At 42.4% G+C, this 22,601-nt stretch overlaps 1 protein-coding gene and 1 long non-coding RNA gene across 3 annotated transcripts in view; both read right to left on the bottom strand.

Annotated features, from left to right (window-relative positions):
- Positions 1–22,601, bottom strand: part of LOC119861320 (vesicle-associated membrane protein 2-like) — a 101,141-nt gene that overhangs the window by 61,350 nt on the left and 17,190 nt on the right. The gene's annotated exons all lie outside the window — the stretch shown is intronic.
- On the bottom strand, positions 767–22,509 carry LOC122455834. The gene is made up of 3 exons (XR_006274324.1): positions 22,376–22,509; positions 8,282–8,287; positions 767–779 (listed from the first exon to the last, which is right to left on the bottom strand). It is a non-coding gene; the product is annotated as an uncharacterized LOC122455834 (long non-coding RNA).

Raw genomic sequence — 22,601 nt, 5'->3', positions numbered from 1 at the left:
ACCTGTGAGGAAGGGATGTATCATTATTCCAGTTTTACAGAGGGGGAAATGAGCCTCAGAGGGATTAAATGATTTGCCCAGGGTCATACAAGAAGCCTGCAGCAAAGCTGGGTAATGCAGGGTGCAGTCACAGAGCTTGCCACCCTCTGGTATGGCCCAGAAGACCACCTGCATCAGTTTCCCTCTTGATTGGCTCTCCTGTCCAATCCACTCACATCAATACAGGAACTTTAAACATAAACATAACATTTCCCTTCTTGGGGTCTAATTTTTCAGGTGCTCACCCTGTAAACACAGATCCTTTGGCCCTTTCAGGCTCACATCCTTTCTGCTTCATGTCCTGTCTCTTTTGGCTCTCCCTCTGAGCAAGGGAACTCTGCTATTCCCACCCCAACCCCCGGCCTTTCTGGGGAGACCTTCCCCTAAGCCTGTTACTAGCCTCAGGCCCTGGGCTCAGACTCCTCCTCCCATGACAATGCCAAAGGTTCACAGATCATGAGTCAGTCTGAAAAATCATGAGCTTTTTTTCTTTTCTTTTTTTTAAAGCTATGTTGTGAGGTGGGTTTGGTTTGTCTATGATTTTTGCACTCCCCATACCCATCTCCAGTGCGTGACAATTGGTGTTGCCCACTGTCCAAAATGCATTGGGTATAGTAATTCTGGCCCCTGCTGCAGGAGCTCTGACCCCCACTTCTGCCTGTCCCTGTCCAGCAATTAATTCTGTTTCCTAACCTCCAAATCACTCCTGTCTCCTCAGCTCTGCTCCCATTTCCTCTTTTCTCCTGAGGTTCTTCCCTCCCCTCTTCCAGGCTTGGGGGGCTGCAGACACATCCCCTCACTCCCTGCTTGACTGCGGGAGGCAGGGTTTTGTTCACCATCAGAGGAACCATCCACCCCCTGTTGCTTATAGGCAGGGAGGAGGGAACAGTGCTGCTGGACTCTTTCTGCTCCCTTCTCCCTTTTTGTGTGAATGGTGCCAGGCTACTGAGGGGAGGGGAAAGGGGCAATGCCTGCTTCCTGCAGCAGCCTTGATTGGTTATCCTGGAGGTGGATAAGTGAGGAAAGACAGGTTCCCCCCAATCCAGCAGAACTTAAATTTGCTAGCAGGTTGGAGCTTTTTGAGTCATTTCAAGACTGGATCCAGCTCCAGCCAAAATCCTGTCACTCATGGGGGACAGAGGGAGAAATCACAAGAGTAGTCAGCAAGAGTAGACTGCAGGGGCTCTGAGCCCTCCATCCTGGCAGGCTCCCCCAGGCTACCACTGTCCTGGTTCAGCCACAGGAGAGACTCCTGCAGGTCTCTCCAGATGCCAGGCTCCACATGACTGAGCCAAGAGGGCTGCTTTATAATCCTCAGCAGGTAGTCACATGGCTGAGGCAGCACTCTCCTGCCAAATTCCTGTTCTGGCATGGTGATCCTTCCTAGAACTGCCTGTTCTTAAAGGGACCACCATGCCTTGAAACAGAGCTGGCTGGCCTTCAGTCCCTCTGCTGCCCTTGAAGGGGACAGACCATCCTGTTACACCTGACTGGTGCTTTAGCCACAAGACCAGCCTTCCTCCTCTTACCTGCAGATTTATAGGATGCCTTTGCAATTAGAAAATATCTCTGCAACTCTTTCACAGACACAGAGAGTCTAAACAACAGACATCTTGGATGTCATGCGTGATTTTATATGGTCTTGAAGGCCACTTCAAATGTAGTTGCTCATACAAGTAAGGGCTACAGGATTGAATTCTACATGTAGGTCAAAGACAACCTCTTTAGTAACTTACTAGTTTGAGTCTTGTACAACACCAAGGGCGATGTTGACCCTCAACTATTGAATATAGTGAACAAGTAAGCAAGTCCTGCTGTCTACCACAGTTTTGCGTCCATTATTGACATTTGCATTACAGTAGTGCCTATTGGCCCCCACTGAGTTTAGGATGCCATTGTGTTAGGAGCTGTACAAATACAAGACAGTCCTTGCTCCAAAAAGCTTTCAGTCTAAATAGACAAGACAGAGAGAGAGAGAGTGGGAGGGAAAAGAGAGAGCAGTCTCTCATGCAGGATCACACAGCTGGCTAGTGGCAGAGATAGGAACAGAACCCAGGTCTCCTGATACCCTCACCAGTGTCCTACCTACTAGACCACACAATTGCTTTACAATGTGTGTTAGACATACTAGTGGCTCGGTACACAGCATTCCTACTCACAATTGTTAGTCTGTTCTACAGGAAAATCTGAATGTTTACTTTAAGTCATAATCAACAACACATTAATTCCACCACATAGACTGGACTCTACTTCACCATTTAAGAAGGCATTTTCACATCAATGAATGAACAATTTATTTTAAAAATTGATTTTAATGAGGACAGAAGGATAACAAAATAATTGCCTTCAGAAGAACATGCTTTATTACCAACAGGTGGAGATGTGTGAAGACTTTTTCACTTTTATAGTTGATTACTGCAGACAAATTACTCATGCCTTGGCTTTATTTTTTTATTGTAATTCGATCTTGTCATATGGAGATATTAAACATGACCTTTAGATCTTATAATTACTGTGAAAGGAGAAAATCACCAAATGATTTTAAATACTGTAACATCCACAATCTTCCCATTTCTCTATCAGAGCAGCATAAGCTTTAGTTACATATCTTCAGGTGCAGCTGAAGAAGTGAACAGCATGAGCCAAAGATTATCTTATTCACACAACCACTCCTGTTGGTTTGAATGGAACTAATTGTGCAATCACAGTGAGCAAGATTTGGCCTTATCCGTAATGGCACCAGGAACACAGTTCATTCTTAAAATGCTTTTATTTAATAATCTCCAAAAAATAGCAATATTACTTTGACATTACAAATTAATACCTCCGACCACTGGTGAAGGAACAACACAGCTATTAAAGATAGTACATTTACAATATATTATAAAATAAAAGCACAAGCATGTAATAAAAGTTACTAAACCTAATAGAAATAACAACTATGTTACCTCCAAATAAATCCAGTCTTATGCAGCTCTCTCTCTCTCAAGCAATCAAAAAATGACATGTGCCTTGTATGCAAGCACTTCTATCCTACAGCTGTTCTCTGAAATGATCTTTTTTTTTTCGAAATTCCTAACAATCAATATAAATGGAAGGGTAAGAGGAGACATGATAAAAGTATATAAAATAATGAACAAGAGAGAAGATAGATCAGGAGCTTCTGTTATCTCCATATCATAACACAAAAAACTCAAGGGGACAGTCAATGAAATTAAATGGTGGGAAATTGAAAACCAATACAAGGAAATACTTTTTCCACACAAAGTGTAATTAAACTGTGGAACTCACTGTCATAGCAAATAGAGATCAAGAACTTAACAAAATTCAGAAAGGGACTGGACATTTATATGGGTATCCAGAACATCATAACTAATGATCACAAATTTTGTGAAAAGGCTATTAAATCTTACGCTTTAGGGTGTAAACCAATCTCTAGTAGAATGGGAAGGAGACCTAATATGGGGGGGCACATTATTCTGTCTACTATGGGGTTCTTACACCTTCCTTTGTAGCATCTGGTGTTGGCCACTGTTGGAGGCGGAATATTGAACTAGTTGGACCTTGGGTCTGATCCAGTCTGGCAATACCTGTGTTCCTCAATTAGACACAATTACACAGGCATGAGTCCAGCACTCCCCATTCCCAAAACTAAGAAGATACTTATTTGAAGCCCAATCTGTACTGAGAAGAAAACTGGTGATTCATGCTGATATTTCCCTAACCTGGCATATGAGATGGAGGTCTCCCTTATGCTAGAGTCTTCCATTTCAGTCAATCATTCTCCCTTAAGGTCACAGTAGTCCTAATGACCAACATGTTTCCCCTCCAGATTGGAAAAATGGCCATTTGTCCTTTTTATCTATTTTATGGATCTACTGGCCGAACTTGCTTAGTCTCCTACAAATGGAGAAGAGGGAGTACAGACAAAGCAGAGCTCTGAGGCATGCAGAGAACCACACACCTTGGCGGGAGTGGAGGAGTAATGCCCATTCACCAGCAAATCATAATCCTCCCGTTATCACCTCATAATGGGTTGCTGTGGAAACAGTCACTAAGAAATAGGAGGTAGGAGAGGATTTGTTTTTCCTCCAAAGTCGTCTGATTTCATACAAGTTATCTGCTTATCAATTGTCATTTTCTCAAGCAATATAAATTACACCAACTCCAGCTCAGTCCACTCCATGGCCTTCTCTGGACTGGGCACACACACACACACACCCTTCTTTTTCCCTGCTGGTTTGGTTTGCAACTGGTTCAAATTGAACTATGCAGTGTTCCCTGTTAACACTTCCCATGGCGCTTTTCTAAGATTCCAGATGTTCAGTTTCTAGGCACTCTACTGTGGGAGCAGCCACAGAAGAGCCAGACATAGCATTCCTTGAGACACATTGGCTTTACACAGTTTAGAATTAGCTTTAACAAGGTTACTTTGAGTCACAGGGAAACTCTCACTCAGTTTTTTTTCCTCCCCTCAGACTTTCTCCCTAGTAACCAAAGTGTAGGCTTCACAGGAAACTGGTTGAGATGTTTGCAACACTGATGTTTTAAACCAACCAATTAGTGCTCACGGGTGACTGAGACAAATATCTTTGGGGAAGGTCAGAATCTGAACAATTCCAGAGCAGCTGGATTCACATACAAATCAAATGTGAAACTCACTATACAATCTCTTCTCTTTGTCCTTGGTAAAGGGTCTGTGACCATCTGCAATGGAAACTATCCCCATAGGAAGGACCCTACCAAATTCACTGCCATGAAAAATGCATCATGGATCATGAAATCTTTTCACCGGGGGAGACATCTAGTCTTTTGTGTACTTTTCCCTATACTATACAGATTTCACAGGGGAGACCAGCATTTCTCAAATTGGGGGTCCTGACCAAAGAAGGACCTGCAACAGGGTTGCAAGTTATTTTGGGTGGATAGTGGTATTGCCATCCTTACTTCTGTGCTGTCTTCAGAGCTGGGCAGGTAGAGAATGGCGGCTACTGAGAGCCCAGCTCTGCAGGCGGCAGCACAGAAAGAAGGGTGGCAGTACTATAACATGCCATCCTTACTTCGGCTGGCGACAGCTCTGCTTTCAAAGCTGGGCTCCCAGCCAGCAGCCACCACTCTCCACTGCCCAGCTCTGAAGGCAGCGCCGCGATCTGCAGCAGTGCAGAAGTAAGGATAGCAGAACCACAACACCCCCTACAATAACCTTGTGACCCCCCTCCAAAACTCCTTTTTGGGTTAGAACCCCTACATTTACAACACTCTGAAATTTCAGATTTAAATAGCTGAAATCATGAAGTTTACAATTTTTTAAATCCTCTGACTGTGAAATTGACCAAAATGGACCGTGAATTTGGTAGGGCCCATGGGGCCAATTTGGAGAGGTTATACTGTGTTGTACCCATGTGTGTGAGAGATGAGAGAGTAAAAATGTCAGATTAAGTCGAACAAGATGGGTGCTTAACTATCTCAGCAACCACAATTATCATAAGTTAGTTTGTACTACAGTAGTGCCTTGAGCTCCCAACTACGCTAGGCACTGTACAGACACACAATAAGAGATGGTTCCTGCATGGAAAAGTTTACAATCTAAATAGATAAGATGGACAAAGGAAATAATATTTTTCCCACTTAAATGATAGGGAACCGAGTTACAGATAGTTTAAAGGACTTGGCCAACGTCACACAAGAAGTCTTTGACAAAGGTTGGAAATGAACTTGAATGACTTGAGTCCAAATCCAGTACCTTAACTAGATGGGAAGGATATTCTGATGGTTATTTCAGCTTTTGTTATTATAACTCTTGGCCTCTCTTCTCTAACCCCTTTGTTTTTCATTTGCCCTATATTAACTATAAGTTCTGCAAAGAGCCTACCACAGTTCCAGGTGCAAGAAGAGTAATGAACCACCACACCACCTTGAGGCAACCCTCCCCCTTCTCAGCATAACAGCATTTAAGGGCTTTCCACATACTGTTTTATTTCAAAGTACTTTGGCGTCCTTGAGAAAAGACATTTTCAGGAAGTGGGAGGAATTCTTAAACTTCTTTTAAAAGGTCAATCTCTAAAGCATTTAGATGAAGAAACAACCCCAGAGTAACTCAGTTGTGTGAACCAAATTTGGAAAACACCAGGGAAGGAAAGACATTCATTACGCTCTGGGATGATCACTGGAACAGAAGAGGATTATGTGGATTTTTACCCATTTATGCCTATTTATTAAATTTAAACCAGGAAGAGCCATCTTCTGAGAACATACCCATCAGTCATTATTTCCTGATCAGAACGGTCTTTTTTTATTTTTAAACCATCAAAATCAGAAAACATATTCACAATCCCTGGGGTTGTAAAAATTCCCCTACCAGGTTTTAAGTCTCCCTTGATCCACTAGTCACCCTTTAAACAAAGCAAAGATATGTGGGTTTCTCTTTGTATCATGCTGAGATTGCACATTTTAGTGTCCATGGAACTGGCAGAGGTATTTTAATTTGGTTTAGTCTGGCTATTAAAATGGTTTTCAGTGAAAATCATCCTTTATTTCTCCCTTTAAATTCTTTTAAATCTCTGGCACAGGCATTTACAGAAGGCAAGCTTTCACATTCATTTCTAGAAGTTTTAAACCTTGGGTGTTCATTGGAACTTTCAAATAAAAATAAATGTATCGTTGCCTCTTCTTCTGGTACCAGTGTCCCGTTCTGACACATGCTACTGCTCTGCAGAGGGGAGAGGCTGATATCTGGGGCTTTTCAAGGGTATGTCTACACTACAAAATTAGGTTGATCTTATAGAATACAATTTTTAGAAATCGATTTTATACAATCGATTGCATATGTCCACAGTAAGCTCATTAAGTCGGTGGAGTGCGTCCTCACTACTGTGGCTAGTGTCAACTTTTGGAGCGTTGCACTGTGGGTAGCTATCCCACAGTTTCTGCAGTCTCCGCTGCCCATTGGAATTCTGGATTGAGCTCCCAATGGGGCAAAAACATTGTTGCGGGCGGTTTTGGGTACATGTCATCAGTCGTCCCTTCTTTCCATGAAACCAACAGAAGACAATAGTTTTTTCCGTGAAGATGGCATATGGCTGTCAGTAGACGGTGCAGTAGGACTGCTAACCATCATCGTCATCCACCACTTCCACTGCAACTCTGCTATTCTGGTGCCATGAATCCACCTCGCAGATCCTCTCATCGTTCTGTATAAATATCTATTCTCGTGGCATCCGTCGTCATCCACCACTTCCGCTGCAACCCTGCTCTCCTGCAGACACCATACTATGGCAAACATGGAGCCCACTCAGCTCACCGCTGCTGTTGTGAGCATTGCAAACACCTTGCGCGTTATCCTGCAGTGTGTGCAGAACCTGAAAAAGCAGGCAAGGAGGCGATGACAGCGTGATCACAATAGTGATGAGGACATGGACACAGACTTCTCTCAAAGCACGGGCCCTGGCAATTTGGATATCATGGTGGCAATGGGACAGGTTCATGCAGTGGAACGCCAGTTCTGGGCCCAGGAAACAAGCACAGACGGGTGGGATGGCATAGTGTTGCAGGTCTGGGATGATTCCCAGTGGCTGTGAAACTTTCGCATGCGTAAGGGCACTTTCATGGAACTTCGTGACTTGCTTTCCCCTGCCCTGAAGCACAAGAATACCAAAATGAGAGCAGCCCTCACAGTTGAGAAGTGAGTGGTGATAGCCCTCTGGAAGCTTGCAACGTCAGACAGCTACTGGTCAGTGGGGAATCAATTTGGAGTGGGCAAATCTACTGTGGGAGCCTCCGTGATACAAGTAGCCAATGCAATGACTGAGCTGCTGCCATCAAGGGTAGTGACTCTGGGAAATGTGCAGGTCATAGTGGATGGCTTTGCTGCAATGAGGTTCCCTAACTGTGGTGGGGTGATAGACAAATGCAAATCCCTATCTTGGGACTGGAGCACCTTGGCAGCCAGTACATAAACCGCAAGGGGTACTTTTCAATGGTGCTGCAAGCACTGGTGAATCACTAGGGACTTTTAACCGACATCAATGTGGGATAACAGGGAAAGGTGCATGATGCTTGCATCTTCAGGAACTCTGGTCTGTTTGAACAGCTGCAAGAAAGAACTTACTTCCCAGACCAGAAAATTACCATTGGGGATGTTGAAATGTCTATAGTTATTCTTGGGGACCCAGCCTACCCCTTAATGCCATGGCGTATGAAGCCATACACAGGCACCCTGGACAGTAGTAAGGAGCAGTTCAACTATAGGCTGAGCAAGTGCAGAATGGTGGTAGAATGTGCATTTGGACGTTTAAAAGCTTGCTGGCACAGTTTACTGACTAGGTTAGACCTCAGTGAAACCAATATTCCCATTGCTATTGCTGTTTGCTGTGTGCTCTACAATATCTGTGAAAGTAAGGGGGAGACATTTATGGTGGGGTGGGAGGTTGAGGCAAATCGCCTGGCGGCCGATTACATGCAGCCAGACACCAGGGCGATTAGAAGAGCACAGCTGAGAACCCTGCACATCAGAGAAGCTTTGAAAACCAGTTTCATGACTGGCCAGGCTATGGTGTGACAGTTTGTTTCTCCTTGATGATAACCCGCCCCCTTGGTTGACTCAACTTCCCTGTAAGCCAGCCTACCTCCCCCTTTCGATCGCCACTTTCAGAGGCAAAAAAGTCATTATTGTTTCAAAATCATGCATTCTTTATTAATTCATCACACAAATAGGGGGAAAACTCGCAAGGTAGCCCAGGAGGGGTGGTGAGGAGGAAAGCACTGGGTGGGGTGGTGGATGACGGAAGGCGGGAAGGACAAGGCCACACTACAGTTCAAAACTTATTGAATGCGAGCCTTCTGTTACTTGGGCAATCCTCTGGGGTGGAGTGGCTGGGTGCCCATAGCCTCCCCCTGCCCACATCCTTGGGCACCTGGGTGAGAAGGATATGGAACTTGGGGAGGAGGGCAGGCGGTTATACAGGGGCTACAGGGGTGGTCTGTGCTCCTGCTGCCTTTCCTGCAGCTCCACCAGATGCCTGAGCATGTCAGTTTGCTCCCCCATTAGACTCAGCATCGCGTCCTGCCTCCTTTCATTACGCTCCTGCCTCCTCTCATTGCGTTCATTTAACGCTTTCCTGGACTCTGCCATTGTTTACCTCCATGCATTCTGCTGAGCTTTTTCAGTGTGGGAGGACTGCATGAGCTCTGAGAACCTTTCATCGCAAGTGTGTTTTTTTCGCCTTCTAATCTGCGCTAGCCTCTGGGACGGAGATGATGGGGGAGTGTGGAAACATTTTCAGCTGCGGGAGGAAAAAAGGGAGAGTAGTATTTAAAAAGATACATTTTAGAGAACAAAGGAAAGACTATTTCACATTGAATCAAGCAATTCATATTACATAGCACATGTGCTTTTGATACAAGGTCGCATTTTGCTTCTTATATTGAGTGCCTGACGGTTTGGTGTGAGACATCACACATGCTCGGCTGGGCAACAGAATTCGGCTTGCAGGCAGCCATGGTAAGGCAAAGGGTTTCAGATTCTTCAACCTTCATAACATGTGGGACCGGTTTCAAACAGCAACACCCTCCTTTCCCATACCAAGCAAAGCCAGTTGGGTTGGCCATTTAAAAGGAGGGGCTATGGTTTTAGGGTGAATGTGCAGCAAAACGCAACCCTCCCCCCCACCCAATTCTCTGGGATGATCGCTTCACCCCCTCCAGCTCCCCACCCCCCACTGCATAGCTAGTATCAGGGAAGATCCCTGTCCACCAAACACGAACAGCTCAACATGAACGGGCCTCCCCACACCGCCTGGCTAACAACGGAAATGATTTCTTTTCAGCCAAAGGCAAACAGCCCAGCAGGATTGGGCACCTCTGAATGTCCCCTTAAACAAATTTCCCATATTTCAACCAGGTGACCATGAATGATATCACTCTCCTGAGGCTAACAGAGAGAGTATCTCCAGGAGAGCTTCATGGAGATGTCCCTGGAGGATTTCTGCTCCACCCCAGACATATTAACAGACTTTTCCAGAAGCTATACTGGCCGCGAATGCATCCCAAGTCTTCAGGGCAAATTAATAATTAAACACACTTGCTTTTAAACCCTATATTATAGTTACAAAAGGTGTACTCACCAGAGGTGCCTTCTCCGGCTTCATGGTCCGGAAGCCCACTTTGGAAGGGTATAGGCTCCAGGGTGATAAACAGTTCCTGGTTGTTGAGGAGAAAGGTTTCTCCACTTGCCTGTTGTGCGCTATCCTCCTCCTCCTCTTCCCCAAAATCCTCATCCCTGTTGTGTGAGACTCCCTCTTTGCAGGTGTCAATGGACAGTGGTGGGGAAGTAGTAGGAGCTCCCCCTAGATTTGCATGCAGCTCATCATAGAAGTGGCATGTATGGGGCTCTGACCGGAGTGACCATTTGCATCTTTGCTTTTTGGTAGGCTTGCCTCAGCTCCTTAACTTTCATGCGGCACTGTTATGTGTCCCTATTGTAGCCTCTGTCCATCATGCCCTTGGAGATTTGGAAAATATATTGGCATTTCATCTTTTGGAACAGAGTTCTGCCTGCACAGATTCTTCTTCCCATACAGTGATCAGATCCAGTACCTCCCGTTCGGCCCATGCTGGAGCTCTTTTGCAATTCTGGGGCTTCATGGTCACCTGTGCTAATCAGCTTGCCATGCTGGCCAAACAGGAAATGAAATTCAAAAGTTCCTGGGGCTTTTCCTGTCTACCTGGCCAGTGCATCTGAGTTGAGAGTGCTGTCCAGAGCGGTCACAATGGAGCACTCTGGGATAGCTCCCGGTGGCCAATACCATTGAATTCCGTCCACACTACCCCAAATTCGACCTAGCGAGGTTGATTTTAGCGTTACTCCCCTCACCGGGGAGGAGTACAGAAATCGATTTTAAGAGTCCTTTAAATAGACAAAACAGGCTTGGTCATGTGGACGGGTGCAGGGTTAAATCGACCTAACACTGCTAAATTCAACCTAAACTCGTAATGTAGACCAGGGCCTAGTCAACTTCCCATGGAAGGAGAAATTCATGATATGGAGTCTGAGTATATTTTATGTGTAATTTGTTTTATTTACATACATATTCAGTCCTGGAACACAGCCGGTCAGATAGCTTATGAGCAATCCCTTCTTCTAGGAATCTCAGCCTAATACCAGTGCCCAATTCCCAAAGAGCAACTCCAGTTCAAGAACTGACACTGATCAGAGACCTAGGCAGAGAGTAAATTCTCCAGCTGTCACACAGCTCCCTCCCCAAGGATCACTGCCTCGACACAGAACTTTGCATGACAAAACTAACTACACAGCATGTCTTCCCAAGACTAAACATTTGCTCACACTCTGCAGAAAAGAACTTGGAAGATTACGTGTAACAGTGCCACCTGGTGGCACCTGCCAAGACAGTATAATGTAATTTGGAATGAATTACAATGGGAAAGCAAGTAACTTGATAAAATCATCAGATAAGCCTCCCTCTCAACTACCTATCCCTGCTTTGCCAGACCTCTCTCTCTCTGTTGTGGTCTTCTCCTCAAAGCTACATAGAATTATTACACTGATTTCACCAGTCATACAGGATCTTCGCACCTGTCTTGCATCCTAGACACCCTCTCCCAACATTCACTCCACTGGTTCTTTCTAAGTGTTTTCCTTCTCAGAATCCCAGCCACTTACAAATCAAATTCCTACCTTACTTTTAGCTCATGGAAGCCTGGGGGAAAAGGAGGGTGCTGGATATATACAATATGTAATCCTTGAACCCCCTTCTCCCTTCTGTAACATTAGAGTTTAAATAATAATAGTTCTTCAGAGTTCTTATTACAGCAGCCCAGACTCCCTGCTGGTGTAAACTGATGTAGCTTCAGTGCAGTCAATAAAGCAACTCAGATTTACACCCATTTGAGGACCTGGCCCATAATGTCAGAGAGATGTTTCAATAATCTAAAATATTTGTTAAAGTTTCCTGCCATTAAAGTTGGTAATGTGGTTCTCTCCAAACATAAGTGTTTTGGGGCTATGGCTGCATTGGGCATCTAATATGAAGCAGGCGACTCAATTTGATCCATACTGGAAATGCAATTAACCATCTTAAAGAGGTGTTGATTAGGGATCACTGCTATAAGAACCTGATCCAAACCCCATTAAAGTTAATGAAACAATGGCCATTGACTTTAGTGGAGTTTAGATCAGGCCTTAAACATGCAAATTTGTTTTCACAAATTTAGTCACTTTTCTGATTAACCATTCAGAGATGGTTAAATGAACACTCCTTTTGCTAAAGATATTCTGGAAGAAAAAAAACCCTCAAGATTTTATTTCCAAGGATACAGCAAAACACTCAGTAATCAAGTGGAACCTGCTTTGAGTCACAGTGTCCATATGTTGAACAGCTCTTGCAAAGCAGCACAGAAGTGTCTTAATTGCTACTTGTCTGTACACATTTGCACAAAGCACCCATCATTAAAAACTGTGACAATCTGAAGATATCTGCATGCTGTTAGGCATAGGTGTTGGATTAAGCACTGAATATATTCTCACCGAGGGATCTCACACATTTTAAATGGTACATTTATATCTTAACATGTAACCTCCAGAAGATTAAATGTATTGCTCTTTTTAATCCTTTAAATTATAGGAAACTTCAGAGTTTTAAGATAGCTAAGAGCAGCTCTTTACTGAGTCCATTTGTATTTATAAATACAGATACCCTGTAGGTTTATAGAATCCATTTGCATGTATGTGTGTGAGAGAGAGAGAGAGAGAGAGAAAAAAACTCTCTCTTCTTTTTCTGTGCTAAGTAAGGGACAAACTCATTGAGATAAATCTTTTTTATTCCTGAAGAGTTCCACACACCAATTCCTGTCAGAGCTAAACAGGAATTCCTGATGCCCAAAAGGGCCCTCTAAATCAACAGAGGTCCTGTAACTACTGATCCATGAGAATCCACAATCCTTGGGGGGTCTTCCCCCTCCAATCCCACCCTTTGGAGTGGTCTATAACTTTCCCCACTGGTCTGATTTGAAGATATGGGGCCAAATTTGGCACCAACTTGCATCCCCATGCATTTCATTTGGTATCAGTGAGACTGCATGTTGTGCAATGCAGCTGTGGGTTAATGTGTGTCTGTGACAGAAAGGAACCATTGATGGTTCACTTGTCTCTGTCAGCTACTTGTCAAGCCTGACATACTCATTACACCAACATTGTTGTCATGATAGAGATCCAAAAGGTGGCATGTCATATATCATTGGAAAACTACTAATTGACTGGTCATTAATATTCTTGGGTAATGTATGTACAGGAAGTGTACAGAGAGTTATGGCTCTATATTAGAACTATTAAAATGTGCTTGGCAAGCAGTGCCTAAACCCAGTCTGCCCTAGACAAAGGAACATGTATTTGTTTGTCTGACCAGCCTGATCCTCAGGCAGAGACAATGAAGGTACATTTACATAAAAGGTAAACAAAGCCATCAACCTAGCGAGTGTGGAAAACAGCCTCTTATGGAGGTCTGAACCTCAATGATAAGCAATTGAATCAACTGCTTGCAGACAATGTTACTGTATGTCAATTCAAGTCTTTTATGAAAGCTAATAACACATTGGCATTTCATATCATTGTCAAATGTAGTGATTAACACTGTATGAGGAATTATGAATACTCACTGATATTGTGCTTTAGAGTCTTACCAAACAAAGGAAGAGAAAGAGGTTCCCTCCCATACAGGAGGAAAGGCAGCTATCTATGCATCTCCAGTAAAATTAAGTAAGGTGTGACCAAAAACAATAGAAGCTCCATTTACACACGAACCTGCAGCGGGATGGTAAGTCCACAGAAAGGAAAGAACAGCATGAAGTTACTTTGACTCTGGAAACAAAACAGTAAATTTGGGAGATATAAGAAAAGAGAAGAAATCATGTTGGCCTCCATCACTCGACGGACACAAAAGCCCAGAGCTCTTGCAGGCCGAGAAAGACGGTTCCTTCAACCAGGAGGGTTGAGGCCTTTGGGAATAGAAGACTGGTGAGAAAACTGCCTTGAACAAAGATTGCAAGTTGCTGAAGATAAGTCTTTGCCATTAGAAAGCATATTTTTACTTTTGTTTGTAACCCTTTCTAACTGTATTTGTTCTATTTGGTATCACTTAAGCTACGTGCTTTTGTTAGTAAACCAACTCAGTGCTGTGCTTGAAGGGAAGGCTGTATTTACCCCAGTTAGAGTAATAAGCTGTAATGTGCTTTTGACTCTTTAAAGGTGCAAAGGAATCTTATTACTTCTCTGTGTGGTCCAGGAGAGGGCTGGATATTTCATGCAGACAGCTCTAGGGGTCACTGGGCCAGTAGTAAACAAGGCTGGTGGACACCAAATTATGGCAGTGGTATAACAAGCAGGTTGCTAGGGTCAGAGTTGCCGACCCAGTCTCTAAGGTGCCACAAGTACTCCTTTTCTTTTTGCGAATACAGACTAACACGGCTGCTACTCTGAAACCTGTCAACACACAGACACTCAGTGCATGTTTGTATGTTGGCTGGGAGGGTCTAGACAAGAAGCTACAAATATATTATGAGATTCATTAGATCAATCAGTGAGCTCTGCCTGATGCAAACACACACACACACATGGAAGTATTGTCCTTAATAAAGAAAACTGAAGTTACTAGTGAGCCAGAGAAGAGAAAAGATATGGGGACACAATGGGCTGTGGACAACATTTATGATTTTCTCTGAAGCATCATGCTTTGTTCACTGTTTTCACAAGATATCAGCCTATACAAAACATGTGCCTCAGTGAAGCAGACCATATATTCAAAGATTTTATCCCAAATCCCAATCCATAAAAAATCTCCCTGAGAAACTCAGCCGGGTTCTGGTTTCTCTAGGCTTCAATTCTGCACCAAGCTTTCCATGGAGAGACTTTGCACCCAGATGGAGCCACATGGAAGTCAAGGTAATGGACACACATAACTAGATGACCAACCCAAACTGCCAGAGGTTCTCTCCACAGGAGAAGGGAACCTACATTTCATTATTATAACAATGATGCTGATGACATTAAACAAGCATTCAGCACTTATGCTATTGGGTTCAGCTTTTAAATTCCTGCAGCCACACTTCTTGAAGCTCCCAGTTTTTACCCTTGATGAAGGCTTCAAGCCATATTCTCTCACCTCATCAGAAACCTACTCAGGCCCCTGGGGTTAGCATCGGGACAGGTCACCAAGGGAACTTTCAATGAGACTGAAAGGTGGCAAATTCAAAAAAGGATAAAAATAAATATTTTTTCACTCAACATATAATGGTGGAACTCTCTGACACAGGATGTTGCTGAGGCCAAGAACTTCGATTCCAAGAAGGACTGGATATTTATATGCATAACAAGAATATCCAGAGTTTAAATATTTAATGAAAAATATTTTGGAAGGGATAGAAACCTCATGCTTCAAGGCTTAAGCCAATGTCTAACGATTAGGGGTTAAGACGAGAACTTACTGGAGGACAGATGATCCCACATCTGCCTACTGTGGGGTTCTTGCATCTTACTTTGAAGACTCTTGCCCTGGCCACTATCAGAAACAGGATATTGGACAAAATGGGCCCAAGTTTCTGATCCAACCTGGCAATCACTAAAAACCGATTCCAGGTTTGGAGGACTGGGAAGGACAGCAGAGAGCAAGTGCTTGTCTGAAATTTCAGAAGTATTCCTGGCTTGTGGAATAGACTAGGCTCTCACCCCAATCTCACCATTGCCTGGACCACAACTGAATATACTTCTAACTCTGTACCCACAACCAGCCTCATACCATACTAAGGAGTGTAATTAACTATTGCATTTTCTCTTGGGAGAACCCAAGAAGAATGCTATTCAGTTTTGACCAAATGAGTGGAAATAGCAGCTGAGAGTGAAAGATTTCCCCGGGCTCTGTCTGACAGAGAAGCACAGCACTTCTGTTTATACTGTCACCACTGTCAGCTGTAACATATTAACAGAAGTTCTAGAGGCTCAGAATGGAGGATTACAGCCTCTACACAGATTCATAGTTCAGTGCAACCGCAAAAATATCAAAGCAGAGGATGCAACTTTCATGAGGAATTATTCTGATAATGTTCCATCACTCAGAGGCTGTAGCTAAAGCGTGATGGCTGGACAGCATTTAAGAACTTACAACTACAATACTTATCTGCTGAAGTGAAGAAACAGATTGACAGAGCCAGAAGAGTACCCAGAAGTCACCTACTACAGGATAGGCCCAACAAAGAAAATAACAGAACGCCACTAGCCAGCACCTTCAGCCCCCAACTAAAACCTATCCAACGCATCATCAAGGATCTACAACCTATCCTGAAGGATGACCCATCACTCTCACACATCTTGGGAGACAGGCCAGTTCTTGCTTACAGACAGCCCCCCAACCTGAAGCAAATACTCACCAGCAACCACACACCACACAACAGAACCACTAACCCAGGAACCTATCCTTGCAACAAAGCCCGTTGCCAACTCTGTCCACATATTTATTCAGGGGACACCATCATAGGGCCTAATCATATTAGCACACTATCAGAGGCTCGTTCACCTGCGCATCTACCAATGTGATATATGCCATCATGTGCCAGCAATGTCCCTCTGCTATGTACATTGGTCAAACTGGACAGTCTTTATGTAAAAGAATGAATGGACACAAATCAGACATCAAGAATTATAACATTCAAAAACCAGTCGGAGAACACTTCAATCTCTCCGGTCACTCGATTACAGACCTGAGAGTGGCAATACTTCAACAAAAAAGCTTCAGAAACAGACTCCAATGAGAGACTGCTGAATTGGAATTAATTTGCAAACTGGATACAATTAACTTAGGCTTGAATAGAGACTGGGAATGAATGGGTCATTATACAAAGTAAAACTATTTCCCCATGTTATTTCTCCCCCCACCCCACCCCCCACTGTTCCTCAGACGTTCTTGTTAACTGCTGGAAATGGCCCACCTTGATTATCACCATAAAAGGTTTTCCTCCCCCCCTCCCGCTGGTAATAGCTCATCTTAAGTGATCACTCTCCTTACAGTGTGTACGATAAAACCCATTGTTTTATGTTCTCTGTGTGTGTATATAAATCTCCGCACTGTATTTTCCACCGAATGCATCTGATGAAGTGAGCTGTAGCTCACAAAAGCTTATGCTCAAATAAATTTGTTAGTCTCTAAGGTGCCACAAGTACTCCTTTTCTTTTCATTTAAGAACTGTAATCGAGCAATCTCAGAAGAAGTTGGGACTCTCAAAACCCAGGTTTGCCAAAGCTCTGAATAAGGACAAATTACCATCTGCAAGTTACAGTGAAAGGCAATTTTTAAGATAGACCATCTGCAGGATAACAAGACGCCACTATGAAAATAGTGAATGTCACATTCAATCAGTGACTCACTGTCTGGGAAACACTTCTGGCATAGTTTCTGTTAGATGATCGGCCTATGTAGCTATCAAAAGAAACTTGGTGCTGGCATGTTGCAGTGAGTTATGTGTCTACACTCCCACCTTTGCTCCCACTCACACAAGAAATTGTTAATATCAGCCTCTGCTTACAATATTTCTCTACCAGTGTCTGGAGTGTAAGAGTCCCTAATTTATCTGATCTTTTTTCCTGATATGAATCTTAGAAACATTGTTAGAGATCATGAAATCATTACACCAAGATCTTTGCCACTTATGTATAATGTTCTATAAACAACGTGCAAAATCAGCTTCCAAGAGGTACAAAAGGAGAATAATAGAAATAAATATTTCCCTTTATGTCAATTTTTTCTCAAGGACCCTTTAAGGACTTGTGTACATTTGTGTGCATATCATAGTGTACAAATTTACTGAAACACATCCATATCCCTTTGGGTTTGGCGTAGTAGCCAGCTAATGATACTTACCTCCTTTGTACATCACTTTGAAATATAGGGATGAAAAGTGCTAAATAAAAGAGAGAGTTAGGAAATAGTTTCTTTAACCTGTGAATGGACCACTGCACAGTGAAGGAAGGTAGTTTTGGCCAAAGTCACCAGGGAAAGCTGCTAACATTTTAATAAAAGTGTCATGGGACCTTTAATCTTCATTGTTAGATACCTCATAAACTCTTCACCAGATCAAAATTATGCTAATTTGAACTCTGCTTTCTTCCACCGACTGCTAGTCATAAAGCAGACTCTGTGCTGCTTTACTATTGCTTGCTGTTTTCAAATGATCAAAACTAACTTATAGTACACAAGAATGGCCATACTGGGTCCACCAGTGGTCAATGTAGCCCAATATCCTGTCTTAACAGTGGCTTGGGCCAGATGCTTCAGAGGGAATGAACAGGAAAGGGAAATATTTGGGTGATCCATCCTGTCATCCACTCCCAGCTTCTGTCATTCAGAGGCTTAGGGATACCCAGAGCATGGGAGTGCATCCCTGCCATCCTGGCCAACAGCCATTAATGAATCTATCCTCTATGAACTTGTCTAATTCTTTTTTTAACCCAATTATAGTTTTGGTCTTCACAACGTCTCCACAAGTTGTCTGTGCATTGTGTGAAGTACTTACTTATGTTTGTTTTAAAACTGCTGCCTATTAATTTGATTAGGTGACACATGGTTCATGTGTTATGTGAAGAGGTAAATAACACTTCCTAGTCACTTTCTCCACACCATTCAGGATTTTGTAGACCTCTGTCATATCCCCTCATAATCATGCCTTTTCTTAACTGAACAGTTCCAGTCTTTTTAGTCTCTCTTTATATGGAAGATGTTCCATACCACTAATCATTTTTCCTGCCGTTCTCCATATTTTTTCCAATTCTAATATCTTTTTTTGAGAAAGAATGATCAGAACTGCATGCAGTTTTCAAGATATGGGTGCACTCTGGATTTATACAGTGGCATAATGATATTTTTGTCTTACCTATCCCTTTTCTATTAGTTCCTAACATTTGGAAACAATAAGACTTTTTGCATGAGTCTTTTCAATATATAAGTGGGTGGAATACTGAAGAAACCACAGCTATGGCAAAACCCCTTAAAATGTATTGGGAGTGAAACCTGATAGCTGTGCAATAGTCTTCCAAGAGAACTTATGGCTGATGGCTACTTTTCACCTTTAAAATCAGCCTGGATAAACCAGTTATGCACAGCTAAAAGTTTATATTTTCTGTCTCTGCTAACGACAACGTTAAGATACAGTAGGTAAGTCCTTAAATATGGAGTAAAACTTCACTTTCTAATCATTAAACATCTTATTTTGTTAGTCTTGCCTCTAAATGAGTTTGAATGCTATTATAAGCAGGATGTTGATCTTGGATGAATCTGAAGTAGATTTGCTCCTCAGTGTAGAGTATGCACTCGCACTGAGACTATTTAATTTTTCTTTCAACACTACAATCATCCCTATTTAATAGTGTAAAATTATAATTAGGCAGGCCAACAAATTTGAAGAGCAACTAGCAAAAAGACTAAAACTAACAGCAAACATGTAAGTACATTAGAAGCAGGAAGCCTGTCAAACAACCAGTGGGGCCACTGGACGATCAAGGTGCTAAAGGAGCACTCAAGCAAGAAGAGGCTGTTGTGGAGAAGCCAAATGAATTCTTAGAATCAGTCTTTACTGCAGAGGATGTGAGAGATTCCAATACCTGAGCCATTCTTTTTAGGGGAAATGTCAGTAGAGGAGGTTTTAGAACAAATTGATAAATTAAACAGTAACAAGTCACCAGGACCAGATGTTATTCACCAAAGGTTCTGAAGGAACTCACATATGAAATTGCATAACTGCTAACCTATTGCTTAAATCAGCCTCTGTACCAGATGACTGGAAGGCAGCTAATGTAATGCCAATTTTCAAAAAAGGCTCCAGAGGCAATCCTGGAAATTACAGATCAGTAAACCCACCTTAAGTACCAGGCAAACTGGTTGAAACAATAATAAAGAACAGAATTATCAGACACATAGATGCATGTGATATGTAGGGGAAGAATTAACGTGGCTTTTCTAAAGGGAAATCATGCCTCACCAATCTGTTTGAATTATATGAGGGGGTAAACAAGCATGTGGGTAAGAGTGATCCAGAATATCTCTTGCACTTTCAGAAGGTCTTTGACAAGGCCCCATACCAAAGGCTCTTAAGCAAAGTAAGCAGTCATGGGATAAGAGGAAATGTCCTCTTATGGATCAGTAACTGGTTAAAAATAGGAAACTAAGGGTATGAATAAATGGTTGGTTTTCACACTGGAAAGAGGTAAATGGTGGGGTCCCCCGAGGGTCTGTCCTGGGATCTGTGCTGTTCAACATATTCATAAATTATCTGGAAATAGGAGTAAACAGTGAGGTGGCAAACGTTGTAAATGATACAAAATTACTCAAGATAGTTAAGTCCAAAGCAGACTGTGGAGACTTGCAAAGGGATGTTCTAAAACTGGGTGACTGGGCAACAAAATGGCAGATGAAATTCAGTGTCAATAAATGCGAAGTAGTGCACACTGGAAGGCATAATCCCAACGATACATACAAAATGATGAGGTCCAAATTTTCTATTATCACTCAGGAAAGAGATCTTGGAGTCGTGGATAGTTCTCTGAGAACATCTGCTCAATGTGCAACAGTAATCAAAAAAGCTACCAGAATGGTAGGAACTGTTAGACATATGTTCCCCTCTCAGTCTTATCTTCTCCAGACTAAACAGACCCATTTTTTCAATCTTTCCTCATAGGTCATGTTTTCTAAATCTTTTATCATTTTTGTTGCTCTGCTCTGGATATTTGAGTTTGTCCACATCTTTCCTGAAATGTGGTGCTCAGAACCGGACACAATATTTCAAATGAGGCTTTATCAAAACAGAGTAGAGAGGAAGAATTACTTCTCCATGTCTTGCTTACAATACTTCTGCTAATATGTCCCAGAATGATGTTCGCTTTTTTTGAAACAGGGTTACACCGTGTGAGAAACTGATTGTTCCTTCCTAAGTGGAGTACTTTGCATTTGTCCTTATTGAACTTCATCCTATTTAGTTCAGACCATGTCTCCAGTTTGTCCAGATCATTTTGAATTTTAATCCTATTCTCCAAAGCACTTGCAACCTCTCCCAGCTTGGTATCGTCTGCAAACTTTATAAGTGTACTCTCTATACATTGTCTAAATCAGTGGTGCCCAACCTTACTATACAGGAGGGCCAAATAAACCCTAGCACAAACTTCTGTGGACCAAACAGATTCTACCTATTTTAATAAGATTTAAAATATAAATCAATATATGTGACTTTAAGTTCAGCTTGTTTTGTATTATTTAGACAGAAACAATCTATGTACACTATTGTCTATTTACACACTTGTGTAAACTAAAATGATGTAAACACAATGATAAAGTGCTAATGAACTGGCCATTAGTATATTGTGTTGAAGTAGACTGTGGGCCTTATGAAATGCTTTGGTGGGCTGTGTACGGCCCACAGGTCGTAGGTTGGGTACCCTGATCTAAATAATTTATGAAGATATTGAACAGAACTGGACCCAGGACTGATCCCTGAGGGACTGTATTCAATATGTCCTTCCAGCTTGACTGCAAACCATTGATAACTACTCTCTGGGAATGGTTTTCCAACCAGTTGTGAACTCACGTATAGTAGTGCCAACTAGGCTATATTTCCCCAGTTTGTGGATGAGATGGTTATGTGAGACAGTATTCAAAGCCTTACTAAAGTCAAGGTATACCACATTACTGCTTTGTCCCTATCCACAAGACTTGTTATCCTGCCAAAGGAAGCTGTTAAGTTGGTTTGACATGATTTGTTCTTGACAAATCCATGCTGACTTATCTTATTATCTTCTAGGTGTTTGCAAGTTGATTGTTTACTACATTATCTTTCTGGATATTGAAAGCTGACTTGTAATTCTCCAAGTTGTCCTTATTCCCTTTTTTTCAGAGATTGGCACTACATTTGCTCTCTTCCAGTTCTCTGGAAGTTCTCCTGACTTCCATGAGTTTTTTGAAAATGGCTAATGGCTCAGATATCTCCTCAGTTAACCCTTTGAGCATTCTTGGTGAAAGCTGAAACAAAAGAGTCATTGTGCATGTCTGCCATTTCCACATTTTCCATTATTGCCCCTCCAGATTGAATAATGGGCCTACACTGTCTTTTGTCTTCCTCTTGCTTCTAATATAGTTGTTGGTATATATTTCTTGTTACCCTTTATGACTCTAGCTAATTTCATTTCATTTTGCAACTTGGCCTTTCAAATTTTGTCCCACATGCTGGTGGTGTTCTTTTGATATTCATCCTTTGTAATTTGACCTAGTGTCCACTTTTTTGACCTAGTGTCCACTCTTTTTTGAGTTTCAGTTGATTGAAGATCTCCTGAATAAGCCACAATAGTCTCTTGCCATACGTCCTATCTTTCCTACACAGTGAGATAGTTTGCTTTTATATCCTTAATAATGTCTCTTTGAAAAACTGCCAATTCTCTCAAAACTGTTTTTTCCCCTTAGACTTGCTTCCCATTGGATCTTACTTTCCAACTCTGAGTTTTGTAAAGTCTACTCTCTTGAAAT

This window comes from Dermochelys coriacea, chromosome 9 (genome assembly GCF_009764565.3).
Source record: "Dermochelys coriacea isolate rDerCor1 chromosome 9, rDerCor1.pri.v4, whole genome shotgun sequence".
In the NCBI taxonomy this organism is placed as follows: domain Eukaryota; kingdom Metazoa; phylum Chordata; order Testudines; family Dermochelyidae; genus Dermochelys; species Dermochelys coriacea.
Note: the sequence above shows the minus strand (reverse complement) of the source record. Positions and strands in the feature narration are given on the sequence as shown.